Here is a 15,574-nt window from a genome sequence, read left to right on the forward strand (position 1 = left end):
GATTTTCCACAATGGGTAGACTCTTAAGGAGCCTAAGTATTTGTGATGCTTGTATTGACAAGCAGGGCCAGAACAATCTGACACAGACTGAGTCTGAGCTAGATTGAATCTCAGCCCCTTCATGGAGGCAAGATGGGTCTTATATACAGAAAGATTGTAGGCGCGATCTAGGGGTGGTCTAGAGAAGGGATTTGGGGAGGGTCTGGAGGAGGAGTTCAAGGAGGATCTTGAGGGGACTGAGAATGGGATCTCCAGGAATGGGATTAAGGGTGGGAAATAGCTGAAGGCTAACTGGAGATGACAGACAATGGAGGGCTAGGCTAGTTTAAGAGTAACAGATTTGGGCCTAGTGATAATGAAAGTCTTGTGGTCTCAGGCAAACATCTCATCAAGTGGGGAGATTCAGAGTTTAAGGGGGTTTCCCAGAGCCTAAACCCCATTAGTTTTTTTCTGCCTCTTTACTGTATCTACTGTACAACTTTGTTTCTGTAGCTGGGCTCTATCTTCCAATAGATGGTAAATTTCTTGAACAGCACCCTTGTGAGACTATGTGCCCAGAAGAGATGAGCTGAAAACTGTCCTGATGGGAGGAGTTCCATCACATCCCTGGAGGATAGAAGCAGCCCCTCAGTAATGGAGATATGACTGATCCTTCTGAGAGTGTTCTTTGGGCACGTATGTTCTCTATGAGTATACCTGTAGCTGCAAAGATGTAGAAACATAAATTTAGAAGCTGCATCTTTCTGACCATCTAGACCAACCCTTTTAATTTTGTAGATAATGCCCAGAGAGAACAGACATGCTTACAGTCTGACAGATAAGTAAGTAGAGGCAACAAGGTGGTACAATGGCTACAATGCTAGATTTGGAGTCCAGAGGATCTGAATTAAAATCTCAACTCAGAAACTTAAGGGTTGGGTGACCTTGGAGCATGAGATTTAGCCACTGTCTGCCCAAGTTCTTCTCCTATATAAAGTGAGGATAATAATAGCACCTACCTCTCACGGTTTTTGTCATGATCCAATGAGATATTTGTAAAGCTTTAAATAAATCTTAGAGCACTATTAAAATGCTAGTTATTGTTATTGTTATTGTAAGTAGCAAAGCTGGGATTTGAACCCAGAGAGAGCCTTTGATGGATCCACTATTCTTTTCTCTGTACTACATTGCCTTCCAAATTTCAAAATTGAAATGAATGCTATAGGCAATCTTCTTTGTGTCCTTCTCATCCTCCCTTTTAACAAAAACCCCATTCTATTACAAACCTCTATAACATCCTCACAAATAGACTAATCCCAACAAAAAGTTAATTAATAAGTGTTTTTTGATTTAAATGGAATGTTTAAAGCATTGAGATAGGTTGTTGGGTAAGAGGTGTGGTGGGGTGTGGAGGTTCGTAGAAAAAGTTGGAAAAGTTCCAGGAGAGATCAGAGGAGGGTGAGAAGACTTCCAACTAGATGGGGCAGGACTAGGAAAGTTTCATGGAGTAATAAAGAAAGCACCTGAACAATACTCACTGCTGTCAACAAATGTATCTTAGCACTCATGAAAATGAAATAAGCCAAATCAATTATTGCTATCCCCAGCAACTAAAGAAGGCAAAACACTATGCTCTATGGATGATGAATTGACATTTCTCAATTTTAAAAACAGTATCTCTTTTCCTCTCCTTTTAGAAGTAATCATTGGGGGGCGGCTAGGTGGTGCAGTGAGTAGAGCACCGGCCCTGGAGACAGGAGGACCTGAGATCAAATCCGACTTCAGACACTTAACACAAAAAGTAGCCATGTGACCTTGGGCAAGTCATTTAACCCCAACTGCCCTCCAAAAAAAAAAAAAGCAAAAAACAGAAGTAATCATTACTTACATTGGTACAATTCTTTAAAATTCCATAGCACTTAACATCTGGTATCTATTTTGACAATTCCCACAACCTTGTGAGGACTGCAGGGCAATTAGTCAATAAATTAATCAGTCAATAAACATTATTAAGTACCTACCATGTACCAGGCCCTATGCTAAGCTCTGGAGAGATACAAATATGAAAAAATAAAAACAAAGCAGAAAGTCCTTATCCTCAGGAGTTTATATTCTAATGGCTTATTATTATTATGATGATTATTCCCATTTTACAAATGAGGAAACTGAAGCTCAAAGGTGGTCAATTTACCTAGTACACATGTCAGAACTGGGATTTCAGCCCACATATCCTGATTTTAAGTCCAATGAATCATTCCAATAAGCTATGATGCCTCTTGGTAATAGAGTAGTAATTTATGAGTTTCTGGGTCAGGGTGGAGAGGTGTTTATTTTTTGTCTTTTATCTATTTTTGTCAGAAAGATTTTCTATAGAATTTGCTCTCACAAAAGTCTTAGCCTTTACTAATAGCACATTGATTTGCGATTTATTACTTCTTCTCCATAGGGCTGGGACTGGGGTGTGGGGAGAGAAACTGATATTGCCATAGTGAGGGTTGAAGCTGGTCACTGTCATGTTTTTGTGCCTCAGTCGGCCATTCAATTAGAAAGTGAAAGAAAGTGGTCTGGGCTTCCTGTCATTTATCTTAGCCCCAAAGAGAACTAACTGCTTTTAGTCCTGTGAGAAGAAGCCTCACAAATGAGATGATCAGAGTGCTTCCAAACCCACAATCCCTTATAATCAATGCAGGATTTCTATGCCTCCTCTCAGAGATTTCCCAATATTCAGCGTCATTCAGAATGCTTGGAGGGCAGGGGATGAGACAAAGGAAATGATCAGAATGGTAATAACAACCAAGTCAGGAAGAGAGAGATGGGATAGCTGTGAAAATATGATAATCTAAAAAGTGTTATGGGTAATTTTCCCCTCATAACCCGAGGACAAAAAACTTTATTACTATTTAAACTCCTATATTGCGCCAATTAAATTCCAGCTTAGGAATCAAAGTTTCCAGGCTGCATTCCATTTTTACATGTATCCCTAATTTTGTTCCCAGGAGAAACATCAGAGTAACTTTTGATTTTTCCTTTTTTCTCTTATTTTTAGCAATTAAAGAAGGAAAGGGGAATATTAACTATGGAAGTTTCTCTTATTTACTTATGATTTAGTAGTACAGGCTTTTTAAACTATACAATTTTCCTACAAAAATAGTAACAGCCTCAAAATTTAGGGTATTTTCCTCCTTGCTGCATTTAACTTTTCTACCTCATAGCTCAGATAACTTTTTTTAATCAAGGCAGTAATGGAAGAAGAGTCCTTACCCTTAGATTCAATCTCATTTAATCATGTTTAATATCCTTATTTCTCAGCTGATCAGGCTTTAAAAACTGTGGATGACTTACTTTGATTTAAACCAGAAAAATGTAAGACAAATGCAAGAAGAAAATGCATTTTGTTGTTTCTGGCTAGAGATTCAGGTCTGGCTCCTCTGGAAAAGTGTCTGTGTAGTGGACTTTATTCCATGGTGGGTCTAGGAGGGTGGTGACTTGATGTTAAAGAAGGAGCAGAAGGGTAGCAATTTCACCAGGAAGTAGAAAAGCCTCCTGCTTAATCTAGAAGAGGATCTTTTATCCTTTATGAATGTCCTAGTGACTTGGCAGGAGATAACGTATTTCACCACATAATTGTTGACACTGTAGAGTTGTCACACCCTGTTTTTTCAGTCCAAAAATTGGTTTATAACCTTTCATAGAGTCACATGGTATAATTCTGTCATGCTGCTTAAAAGGTAAACAGAGCAACAATTGACCAGTGGCACATGGCTACCTAGAATTCTCAGTGGGTGCCCATTGTCAGTATATTACTAAAAGCTGACTTTGTATAGTTGTTTAGATTTTTGCAGTACTAATAGTATTGTCACTCAACCCAGTTAAGAGTTATAGGTTCAAAGGGAGTGGATGGACAGGAAAAACTGCCATGAGTAAGTCATGTGATATAGTAAGACTTTCATCTTCTCAATTTTAACATATACTCATGAGTATTCCATAAATCCTAATTTTGCACCCAAGACAGTTTAGTAAGAGATGATGTTTAAGTAATATTGCCTTCACATAATGGTCACACCCCACCTTTTTTGCAAAAAAATTTGTTATGAAATCTGTAATGATTATGCATTAAATATGGTACTACTCAATTCAATTCAATTGAGTTCTAACTTGATTCAATAAATATTTATTACATCCTTCCTGGGTACAGACCATTGTGTTTGAAGTTGACAAAGAAATAAAATTTTAAAAAGACAAGGTACCTTGTGTAAGCCCTCATGTAGCTTATAGTCTAGTTAGGATATCACACACACATAACTTCAGTACAAAATAACACATATGTGTATAAATATATTATATATGTCTATGTCTACATATATGTATATGGCTATATGTCTGTATATACAAGAGAGGTACATAAATCAATCAAGTAATATTTAAAGCTCAAGAAAAGAAAGGAAGGCGATCAAGAAAAGCTTCCCTGGGTAATTGATATTTGACCTGGGCCTTGAAGGATAAGTTGGGGTTCGACAAATTGTTGAGGAGTGTAATCATTAGAGAGGAGAATTTCATCACAGCAACAGATACACAGATGAGATAAAGGAAGAGACTTCTTCATAGGACGGTAAACAGTCCAATTTGGTTGGAACAAAGAGTAGGAAGCAGGAAGCACTCATTAGACAACTGGTGGTATAGTAGATAGATTGCTGTACCTGGAATCAGGAAGACCTGTTTTTTCCAACTTATAAATCACGCTGAATTGCTCAATCAGGTGACCTTTTCTTATTTTTCACTGGTCTTGACCCTTCTACAACTTTTGATATTGTTTGAAAAACAATGTCTCTTATTCCTAGGTTTCCATTCCTAGAACCCTCTTTCCTGGTTCTCATTCTACCTCTCTATTAATCCTTCTTAGTCTCCATTATTGAACCATCAAATACTTGCTCTTCAGTACTACAAATATAGGTGCCCACCAAAGCTCTGTCCTGGATCATTTTCCCCCTATTATATCCTGTCTTTGTGGTTTTATTCAAGCTTTTCTTGATCGCCTTCCTTTCTTTTCTTGAGCTTTAAATATTACTTGATTGATTTATGTACCTCTCTTGTATATACAGACATATAGCCATATACATATATGTAGATATAGACATATATATTTATACACATATGTGTTATTTTGTACTGAAGTTATGTGTGTGTGATATCCTAACTAGACTATAAGCTATTTCTGTGAGTTCAGTTGTCATTGTTGTGCAAATACTGCAAAAATTATGTATCTAACACTAGACTTTCTCTTGAATTTCAGTCCCACATCACTAAGCTACCTTCTAGACATCTCAAACTCAGAGTATGTCCAAAGCAGAACTTAATATCTTTCCCCATAAACCTATCCCTCTTCCAAATTGCTCTATTTCTATTAAAGACATAGTGCTCTTCTCACAATCTCTAAGATTCACCATTTTAGAATAATCGTCGACAGAATTTCAGAATTAGAAGCAGTTATCAGGTGCCCCATACTTGAAAAATGATCCCCTCCACAGCACATAAAACCTTGATCACCAAGCCTTGGCTTGAAGACCTCCACTGAAATGGAACCCACTGCCCCCCAAAACAGACCATTCCACTTTTGCCTCCTCATAGGTGTCCCTACTTCCATTAATTATTTCCTCTCTCCATCCATCTTCCACATGCTGACAAAATAATCTTCCTCAACCATAGATCTCACGATGTCACTGCTCTGCTTAAATGTCTCTTGTGCCTCTCTCTTGCCTTAAGAATAAGGACAAACTACTCACGTTGACATTTAATGCTTTCCACCATCTGGTTCCAGCCTATCTCTCCAAACATTCCGTTATGTTCCCCTTCATGGACTCCATGTTTCAGCCAAACCAGTCTGCTGATCATTTCCTGAACTCATCGTTCCATGTCTGATTGTTATGCCTTTGCAAAGCTTGTCCCACATACCTGTGATGCACTTCCTTTCTCAAGTCAACTCAAGAGGCATTTAGCAAGCGCTTCCTATGTGTTAGGCACATTCTCAACTCCACCTTTTTGTTTCTTTTGGGTTTAGCTTTGGTATCATCTCCTTCATGAAACTGCCTAATTGCCCTGCTTGTTAGCGGTCTCTCACTCCTCAAATCACCTTGTGTATCTCTTAGTAGGTTCTAAGGTTTTGAAAATAGGGATTATTTTCTTTTTGTCTTTGTATCCTCAGGACTCCATACAGTGCCTTGCATATTGTAGGTGTGGAATAAATGCTTGGTGAATTGTGGGTACTGTGAAACAACATATGTGACACTCACCCTCTCTGCAACTGCCTTGATGGTTTTCATAAATTGCCAGGGCCTCAAATGTTCAGTACTTGGTAGTCAATATTCTCTCTGCATTTATCCAGGATAAGCCGTGGACAAGACATACATATTCTGTCTCTAGACCTATACTCAAATTTTTGTGCCTAATAGAGTTTGTACTTCCCTGAAATAGTCTTTAAGAACTTTATGGTCATGTCCACACCCCATATGAGACATCAGAATAAGACTTTTGCAGCAGAACAATAATATTTTTTTCTTTTGCTATGGCTTGAGTCTTACAAAGCGCTTTAACTACAACAACTCTGAGAATATCATCATCCCCATTTTGCAGATGAGGAAACTGAAAGGCTCACAGAAATTAAGGAATTTCCTCCCATGTCATTTGGCTAGAAAATGTCAAAGCTTGGATGGATGTGAACCCCATTTTCCTGGCTCTAAGTCCTAGTCTGGAAGCTAACCCGTCAAGTTTCCTGTCTTTTGTTTTCCTCTTTCTGGATAATGAGGAAGATGAAAGAGCAGGGGCTAAGGGCAGTATTTCTTTATTTTTCCAATTCTAGCATTTATAGACTCATCCTCCTCATGCTGTGGCAGGGGCTCTGTTGGCTGCTAGCTCCACCTTTGCTACTAAGTAATGGAAGGTCTAGAATGGCAAGGGAAGCTTTTCTCTTTGCTGCCTTCAGCAGCTTTAAAGTCCGTTATAATTATGTTAATTATCCCTCTTACCCCCACACCATAATCTCTTTATCATATGTAAAATGCTGGGTTTCCCATTGTGTTATTATAAGGGTGGAGTGTATATTAAATATGCCAGGGGTACATTTGATGTGCCGTAGGGGTCCCTTTTTCTCAAAGCTGATTATAGATGTCACACTGGAGCAAAAGAAATCTCAGGGCACTGAGGGCACTCAGCATGGAGCAGGGGAAAGGCTGCACCAGGAGTTCCATAGTGGCCCTGGCTAGAAATAATACCATTTGCCTCTACTTTCTGAAGTAAGCCTTGATGGGTCTGTCAACATGGAAAGCACACTGATGGCCTGGGGCTGGGCATGTGCGGATTTTATCCTTCATTCCCTGCAGAGGAAGTCTGGACCAAATCAAACAACATGTTGTCCTTTGGTAGGCTGTTCCAGTTTTCAACTGCCAGATGAAAGTTTGGAGAAGTACAAAATTTGATGAAGCACATATGATTTCAGTAAGAATCTCAAGGGTTCGTTCGGTTCATGTACCATATTTTCTTGAGAGGTTTAAATAGCAGATAATTTGCCTCAATGCCTGTTTGTGTACTGCAGCTGGTACCATATTTCCAATCTCCAAAGCATCATAGCTTGAACTCAAGAAAATCAATCCCACAAATACCTGATGACAGATATGTGGTTAGACAAAAGTTGCACAAAAAAGATCTGGAGATGTTAATAGACTACAGACTCAGTATCTTAACAATATGGCATGACAGGCAAAACACCAATGAAATCTCAAGCTGCATTAAAGGAAACATAATAGCCAGTGCATTCTCACTATCTTTCTTCTTCCCTAGTCAGGTTACATCTGGAATATTGTCCTTCATTTTGGGCATCCCATTTTTGGAAAGACATTGACATGAATAATATCCTGAGGAAGGTGAATACTGGCAAGGGACTTTGAAACCATGCCATTTGAGAATCAGGTGAAGCATCTGAGAATAATAACATGGAGAAGAGAAGAATATCTCAAGGGCTGTCAGGAGGAAAAAGGATTGTTTGGCTTGTTCCTTGGAGAAAGAAAGGAGAGCAAAGGGTGGAAGTTGTAAAAAAGATAGATTTAGGTTGAATGTAAAGAAAAAGTACCTTACAGTCAGAGCCATGCCAAAAGCCTGCCATTAGGGCTTTCCCTTTGTTAGAGGTCTCCCATTGAATGTTGGATGATCACTTGTAGGAGTTAGAAAGATAGTGGTTAGACTGAATGGCTTCAAGACCTCTTAATTCTGAGGTTTATTGATTTATTTTTAGTCAGTGGGGTTCAATCTTGAGACAGATCTTTCTGGATTTTTATTGTGCATGGTATTCCTTCATTAGTATTCTACTCTAATTCTGTACTGTTAAGCAAATATGGCCATGACTTCTGAAAGAAAGGGAAAGTAGAGCTTATGCCTTGGTAGATCTTGCTTACCTCCAAAGGCTCCAGGGTTGAACTGGCCATTTTTCTTCTAAGCATCAACCTAAGTCTGGAGAGATTGATCATTAGGTTGGATACAAAAGGATGTATGTTTTGACCACAGCAACTCATGATAATATCTACTCAGGTTTGCTGTGCACTGATGAAGGGAGTGCCCATGATGACTAAGCTACAACTCCTTGAAGAATTAGGGGATAAGTAAAACATGTTGTTATGTCTGGGGCTCACAAACATTTATTATGCCAGAGATGCAATCCAGGTGGTCTTAGAATGACCTTATTATGACAGGCACACCTGAGCCAGAAGGCTGACGTTCACCTTCACCACCAACCCTGCTAATGGCAGAATATCAAGTACAGCCACAGTCTGCAAGATGCTCAGGGAGAGGAGAGCCAGTAACACAGCATATAGCTCCCCTGGCTATCTACCCATTGTTTGGTATACCAGATAGACATACAAGGCAAACATCTGGGAAGGCTCTTTTTTCTCTTTAATATTTTATTTTCTCCAAATTACATGTAAAAACAATTTTTAATTCTTGTTTTTAAAACTTGGGAGGTCCAAATTGTCTTCATACCTCCCTTTCCACACCCCTCATTGAGAAGGTAAACAATTTGATATAGGTCATATTAGTCATGTTGTGAAATAAAATGTAGACCAAAAAGACCTCAAGAAAAATAAAGTAAAAAAAAAAAAAGTATGCTTCAATTTGTATTCAGACACCATCAATTCTTTCTCTGGGGATGGATAACATTTTTCATCAAAAGTTCTTCAGAGTTGTCTTGGCTCATTTTATCGCTGAGAATAGCTAAGTCATTCACAGCTGATCATCTTACAACATTGCTATTACTTTGTACATAGGACATTTCACTTGACGTCAGCTTCTGTAAGTCTTTCCAGATTTTTATGAGAGCATCCTGCTCATCATTTTTTATAGAAAGACAATATTCCATCACAATCACATACCACAATTTGTTCAGCTATTCCCTAATTGATGGGCGTCCCCTTAATTTCCAATTTTTGCCATCAGAAAGAAGTTGCTATAAATAAGATTTTTTTTTTGTACATATAGGTCATTTTCCTTTTTAAAAAAAAATCTCTTTTGGGATACAGATTTAGTAGTGGTATTGCTAGGTCAAAGGGTTTTATATGGTTTTATAGCCCTTTAGGTATAGTTACAAATTGCTCTACAAAAAGGTTGAATCGGGTCACAACCCTACCAACAGTGCATTAATGTCTCATTATTTCCACATCCCCTCCAATATTTGTCATTTTCCTTTTCTATTCTATTAGCTGATCTACTAGGTATGAGGTAGTACCTCAAAATTATTTTAATTCACACTTCTCTAATCAAAGTGATTTAGAGCATTTTTTTCATATAGCTATAGATAGCTTTGATTACTTTATCTGAAAACAATCCATATCTCTTGATCATTTATCAATTGGGAAATGGCTCTTGGCTTTGGTTTTTTTTTTTTTTTTGCCTTTTGGAGGGCAATTGGGGTTAAGTAACTTACCCAAGGTTACACGGCTAGTGTTTTTGTGTGGGTGTTGAGTGTCCAAGGTCAGAATTGAACTCAGGTCCTCCTGCCTCTGGGGTGGGCACTTTACTCACTGCACCACCTAGCCACCCCTATGGCTCTTGTTTTTATAAATTTGACTCAATTCTTAATATGTTTGAGAAATAAGGCCTTCATCAGAGAAACTTGCCTCAAAAATTTTGGGGAAGGTTTGTGAGTATCCCGCATAGTCAATTTAGGTCTTTATCAAACTCTGGAGGGTTACTAGAAAGCTTCACAATGGTGCATACTCAATATATACTGGCAAAATTTCCAAGACTTGTCCTCCTTAAATCTTCCCACTATAAGGAACATTTTATGACCTAATTGTGAGCCTAATTGTGCAAGGTTAGCCCTCTCCTTTGAGACAGTATTGATTCAGCTGATTGGCTACACCCCTTTCACTATCATTGGTGCTGGTGTTGATATATGAAATAATAAAAACTCATTATTAGGCTGTAAGTTTTATAAGGGTTAAGAATTTCTCTTATATACCCTTTGTATTTTTCCCGAGGCCCAGCATAATGTTTTGCAATAGTATGTAATAAATGTTTGTTGAATTGAATTGAAATTCTATGATATTTTATACATTCAGAACACTATGCATGTATTTTTTCCTTTGTTCTTCACAACAGCTCTAAGGGGAGGTGACAGTACAAGTAGTCTGTGTGTAATGGAGTAGAAACAATATTGGACTTGGCATCAAATTCTATCTGGTCGATCTTGGGGAAATCACTTAATTAAGTCTCAGTCTTCTCATCCATAAAATGGGTATAATATTATTTGCAATACCTAATACACACAGTGGTTGTAAAGAAAGTGCTTTGTAAACTTTAAACCTCAACATAAATGGAATGTATTTTTAAAAATTACATCTATGTATAGATAAAGTGAGATTCAGAGAGGTAAAATAACTTTTCCAAGGTCACATGGGTAGTAAGTGAATGAAATGAATGACTGAAAAGATAATTTGTTATGTATTTTTCTTACTATGAGCCAGACTGTGCTAAGTGCTGGGGATCCATAGAAAAGTAAAAAGTAAAAAGAAATAGTTCCTATTCTTGAGAAGCTAACAATCTAATAAGGGAGACAACATTCAAATAACGATGTACAGACAAGCTATAGATAGGATAAATTGGAAATAATCAACAGAAGGAAGAAGCAGAAATAAGAACTGGGAAAGCCTTCCTATAGAAGGTGGGATTTTAGCTAGACTTGAAGAAACTCAGGGACACCAGGAAATGGTGATGATGTGGGAGAGGATTCCATAAGTGAATAACAGGCAGGAAAAATGCCTGGAGATAGGAGATGGAGTGTCCTATTCAAGGAACAGCAAGGAAGCCAATATCACTGGATTAAAGAGTATGGGTCTGTTGGATTGTAAGGTGTAAGAAGACTGGAAAGGTGCAGTAGTTAGAGATATTTTGGCTTTGAAGTTATGAATAGATCCATAAAGGAGTAGATTGGCACACCCTTTCCCAAAGCAATGGCAAAGTTGAATTGATTATGGTTACTGAACTGGAAGAGAGGCAGTGTGTCATAGAGAGCTGGCCTCAGATCTAGGAAGATGTTTATTCAATACTGGCTATGACTTTGAACAAGTCACTTAAGCTTGCTGTGCCCTAGACAACTCTCTAAGGTAGCTAACTAGATGACGAGGTAGACAAGAGCACTGGGCCTGGAGTTAGGAAACTCTAAGTTCAAATGTAGCCTCAGACACTTATTAGCTATATGACCCTGGACAAGTCATTTTAGCCTCTGTCTATCTCAGTCTCCTCAACTATAAAATGGGGATAATAGTAGCTACCTTGCAGGGTTGTGAGGATCAAATGAAGCAATATTATAGCAACACTTAGCCCAGTATTTGGCAAATAGTAGATACTTAGTAAATGTTTATTCTATTCTGTGCAATTCCATAATATACTCTCATCAGTAAAGGAAATTCCTCAGTCAGAGCTCCTTATATCATTGAAATTATAGGTCCAGTCCTTATCTCATCCAGATATGGAAGGGAAGAATTTGGGGATTCATGAAGCAGCATATGGCAGCCAGTGAGGAGAATTTAAGGGGTAGAAGGCAACCACCAATGAAGACATCAGGGCCCTAGGGTGAAAGTTTTGGATTAGACTCTCCAAGACGGAGTCAAATGGCAACACATAAGAAGTTCAGGGCGTAAAAGTGAAACAGGAAATGAAAAGCACTGAATATGGTGCCTTTATTGCTGATACTTTCCCTAGTAAAGTAATATAGATAATATATTATCTATCTAGACCAGGGGTGGGCAATCTGCAGCCTTAAGGCCACATATGGCCCTCTAGCCCTCTGGGTCCTCTCTGGGTCCCCTTTGACTAAATCCAAATTTTATAGAACAAATTCCATTAATAAATGGATTTGTCTGTAAAACTTGGACTCAGTCAAAAGGCCACATCCAAGGACCTAGAAAGCCACATGCAGTTTCAAGACTACAGGTTCCCCACTGATGATCTAGACAATTGACTCTTATAATGTGTTCATTCACCAGAGTTTACCGAGCACCTATTTCCCATGTTCCAGGAATAGTGCTTGAGATTTTTATAGGACACCACAGTGACTAAGAGTGGTCTTTCCTTTCAAAGAGCTTACAGTCTAGTTTGGAAAAGAATTTATGTATGAAAAGACAACTACCAGTACAGGAATCTTATTATAATGGATAAACAGTAATAGTAACACTAGTCTTGGAATCAGAAGACTTGGGTTTAAATCTCAGTTCTCAGAATTACTGTTTGATTCTAGATAAATTGTTTAGGCTCTGAGTATCAGTCTTCTTATTTTCAAAGTGGGGATTATGAAGATTGAAATATCAGCTTCACAGGATTGTTGTAAGGAAAGTTTTAGCTTCCTTTTATCTATTTCCTTCCTCCATTAGAATATAAGCTCCTTGTGGGTAGGGGATTAAAAAAATATGTATATTTAAAAAGGAGGTGGAGGTGAAGGATCAGGCATGTGGGCATGGTAGATAAAGTCCAGAGTGAAGCCTGGAGAGGAATGAAACTAGGAGAAACCATCCAATAGGATGGAGAACTGCAGAGGTGGCAGCAACATTTTCTCTATCTCTTTTAAGTTCTAGACAATCAACCAAACAATAAATCAAGCCCTTATTTGTTGCATTTGTTTATTTCCAAGGTGTAAATAGTCACACTGAAAATTTAACGTTTGACACTGGGGACCCATTTAAGCCCACTCCATCACCCCTGGTTAGAGGGTTTGTATTTCAGTGTGTTAATCGTAGGTCTGAAGTGAACTTCCAGGATAAAGAGGTCTCTGAGGGCATGGTAGAAGTCTAGAGAGTAGTCGAGAGAGGCAAGTGAGAGAATCCTTGCCCTCATGTAGCTTAAGTTCTGTCTGGGGAACAACACAAACAGGGAAGTAGTGTCTAGTGAAGGGAGTGCTATTCTGCGAGTGGTAAAGATGCTGAATGGAAAAATGGAGCATTCAATTAGCCTACGCTTTCCAGAGGCAACGGCCTTGGTGATTTGATCACGATTCTCTGGGGAAACAGGTAGAGAAGGATAGGGTAGGAAAAATACTATCAAGGTAGCATGGCAGAAAATGACTGGGACAAAGATGAAACTTTGCAGGGAATGCAAAGTTCAGTGTCTTAGTTTCTTTTAAAGATGGCTTATGGTAGTCCATTCTATAGTATATAACACACACACACACACACACACACACACACACACACACACACACTCTGAAGCCAGAGGACATAGATTCAAAACCTGACTCTGTCACTTACTGCTTATGTGATCTTTGGGAAAACTAACACCAAAATCTCATAGTCCCTTTTGTGGGAAAGATGTATTTAATGGGGTGGAATGGGATACCACATAGCAAGTATATACAGAATAAATATAAAGAGCATAGATTCAAGGCCATTAAATACAAGACAGTTTGGGTGTTAGTCAACAAATTTTTATTACATGCCAGACATTGGGTGCTAAATGCTGGCTGCTAAAAATACAAACAAAAAGCAGGAAATCCTCTGCTTCAAAAAGCAGAGTGAAGACAACACAAGAGGAGATGAAAAAATCTAGGGGAAGGGTTGGAATTTCCCTAGGTGGGAATCTTAGCATAATGGCTAAATCCTGAGAATGAGTGATGGATGTTGTGGGACTCTTTCCCAAAATAGGGGTCCTGGGAAGAACTCACAAATGGGAAAAGAGGCCTACAGGAGCAGAATTAGAAGGCAAATGAGGCAGAGGCATGGTGGAATAGTCCAGAAGGGGAGGTGGAGTAAACTGTATCCAGCTTTCTGATCCATTCTGTCACCCTCCTCCATTTTATAGGTTAGTTAATCTCATTCACAGTTAAGATTGTTAATTGTGTATGCTCATTTTTTGCAACCTTTATTACTTTTTTTCTCTTTTTGCAAAGAAGAAAGTGAAAGAAGAAAAGGAATCTGATTAACACTAATAATCTTTAATTGAGTGAGGTAGTCAGTTCCCATTTGTCTCCTTTCTTCATCCAAAACAGACCCTGGTTTCTTATTTTTACACTCCCCTCTCTTTTAATTGCCCTAGACACTGAATTGGCCCTCTTTCCTATTCTGACTCCCATTGCTCTGAGAGCTATGTCTTGTCTCCCTTTGAGTGGCACATGGGGGTTGATTCTGGACCTGAGAAACTAGAACTGGCTTTAGGTCTTTAATTAGTAGCATGTGCACTGCCTTGCAACTCCCTTTTAGAGTGCTACTCAGCTTCAGTGCTGTCTTCCTTACTGTAGCTCCTCTCTTCATCTCTGCTGGTTTTCTCCTTGTATAATCTTAGTTTCAGCTAGCCTGCCTGACATGACTTGTCTCCTATGTTCTATGAGATCACACATATGCCTGTATTCACCCTGGATTCCATGGGAACACCTTTTTACCATTCTCTACTAAGTTTAGGGTGTGTGTGTGTGTGTGTGTGCAAACCCTGGTTCTGGAGTAAAGAGATGAACTTTTGGGTTTTTTATATTTAATTTTCTTCATTACTAATATTTCAGGAGCTGATTTGGAGGATACTTCCTGGAGTTTATGTGGAATAACTAGATTTGTCTAGCACTTTTTATTTTGCCATCTTAACCAGAGTTTCCATGTTACACACATTCTTATTTAATCCCTACCACAACCTTGTGAGATAGGTAATATGAATATCTTTATGCTCATTTTACGATGAGGAAACTGAGGCTCAGAAAGGTTGTGTCTTTCTCATTGTCACACAGTCAGTCAAGAGTGAGACTTGAACCTAGGTCTTGCTGACTAGAAGTCAGCTAGCCATTATGGCACGGTACAATTGTGTTGGGCTGTTAGCAAATAGGAATTCAAAAAAGAGAATAATTAGTATAATCTTGAGTTGTCAGAGATGCCCTCATGGAGGAGATATTGTTTGAATTGGGCCTTAGGGAGTGGGTGGGATTTATTATTTTTCCACGTGAAATAGTTACCTGGATATAAATATAAAGGACTGAAAATGACAAGGACTTTTGACTCTTCTGGGATTATCTTTCTGTCTCTGTTTTTCTCTTACACACACACACACACACACACACACACACACACACACACACACACAC

At 38.6% G+C, this 15,574-nt stretch overlaps 1 long non-coding RNA gene across 1 annotated transcript in view; it reads left to right on the forward strand.

Annotated features, from left to right (window-relative positions):
* Positions 1-4,565: 4,565 nt before the first annotated feature.
* Positions 4,566-15,574, forward strand: part of LOC138173858 (uncharacterized) — a 121,803-nt gene continuing 110,794 nt past the window's right edge. Inside the window, exon 1 of the long non-coding RNA XR_011171550.1 lies at positions 4,566-4,735. This is a non-coding gene — a long non-coding RNA (uncharacterized lncRNA). The remainder of the gene's footprint in view (positions 4,736-15,574) is intronic.

The sequence above is a fragment of the Petaurus breviceps genome, unplaced genomic scaffold (genome assembly GCF_028583685.1).
Source record: "Petaurus breviceps papuanus isolate PSGF00001 unplaced genomic scaffold, PetGlider_PUasm1.0 66, whole genome shotgun sequence".
In the NCBI taxonomy this organism is placed as follows: domain Eukaryota; kingdom Metazoa; phylum Chordata; class Mammalia; order Diprotodontia; family Petauridae; genus Petaurus; species Petaurus breviceps.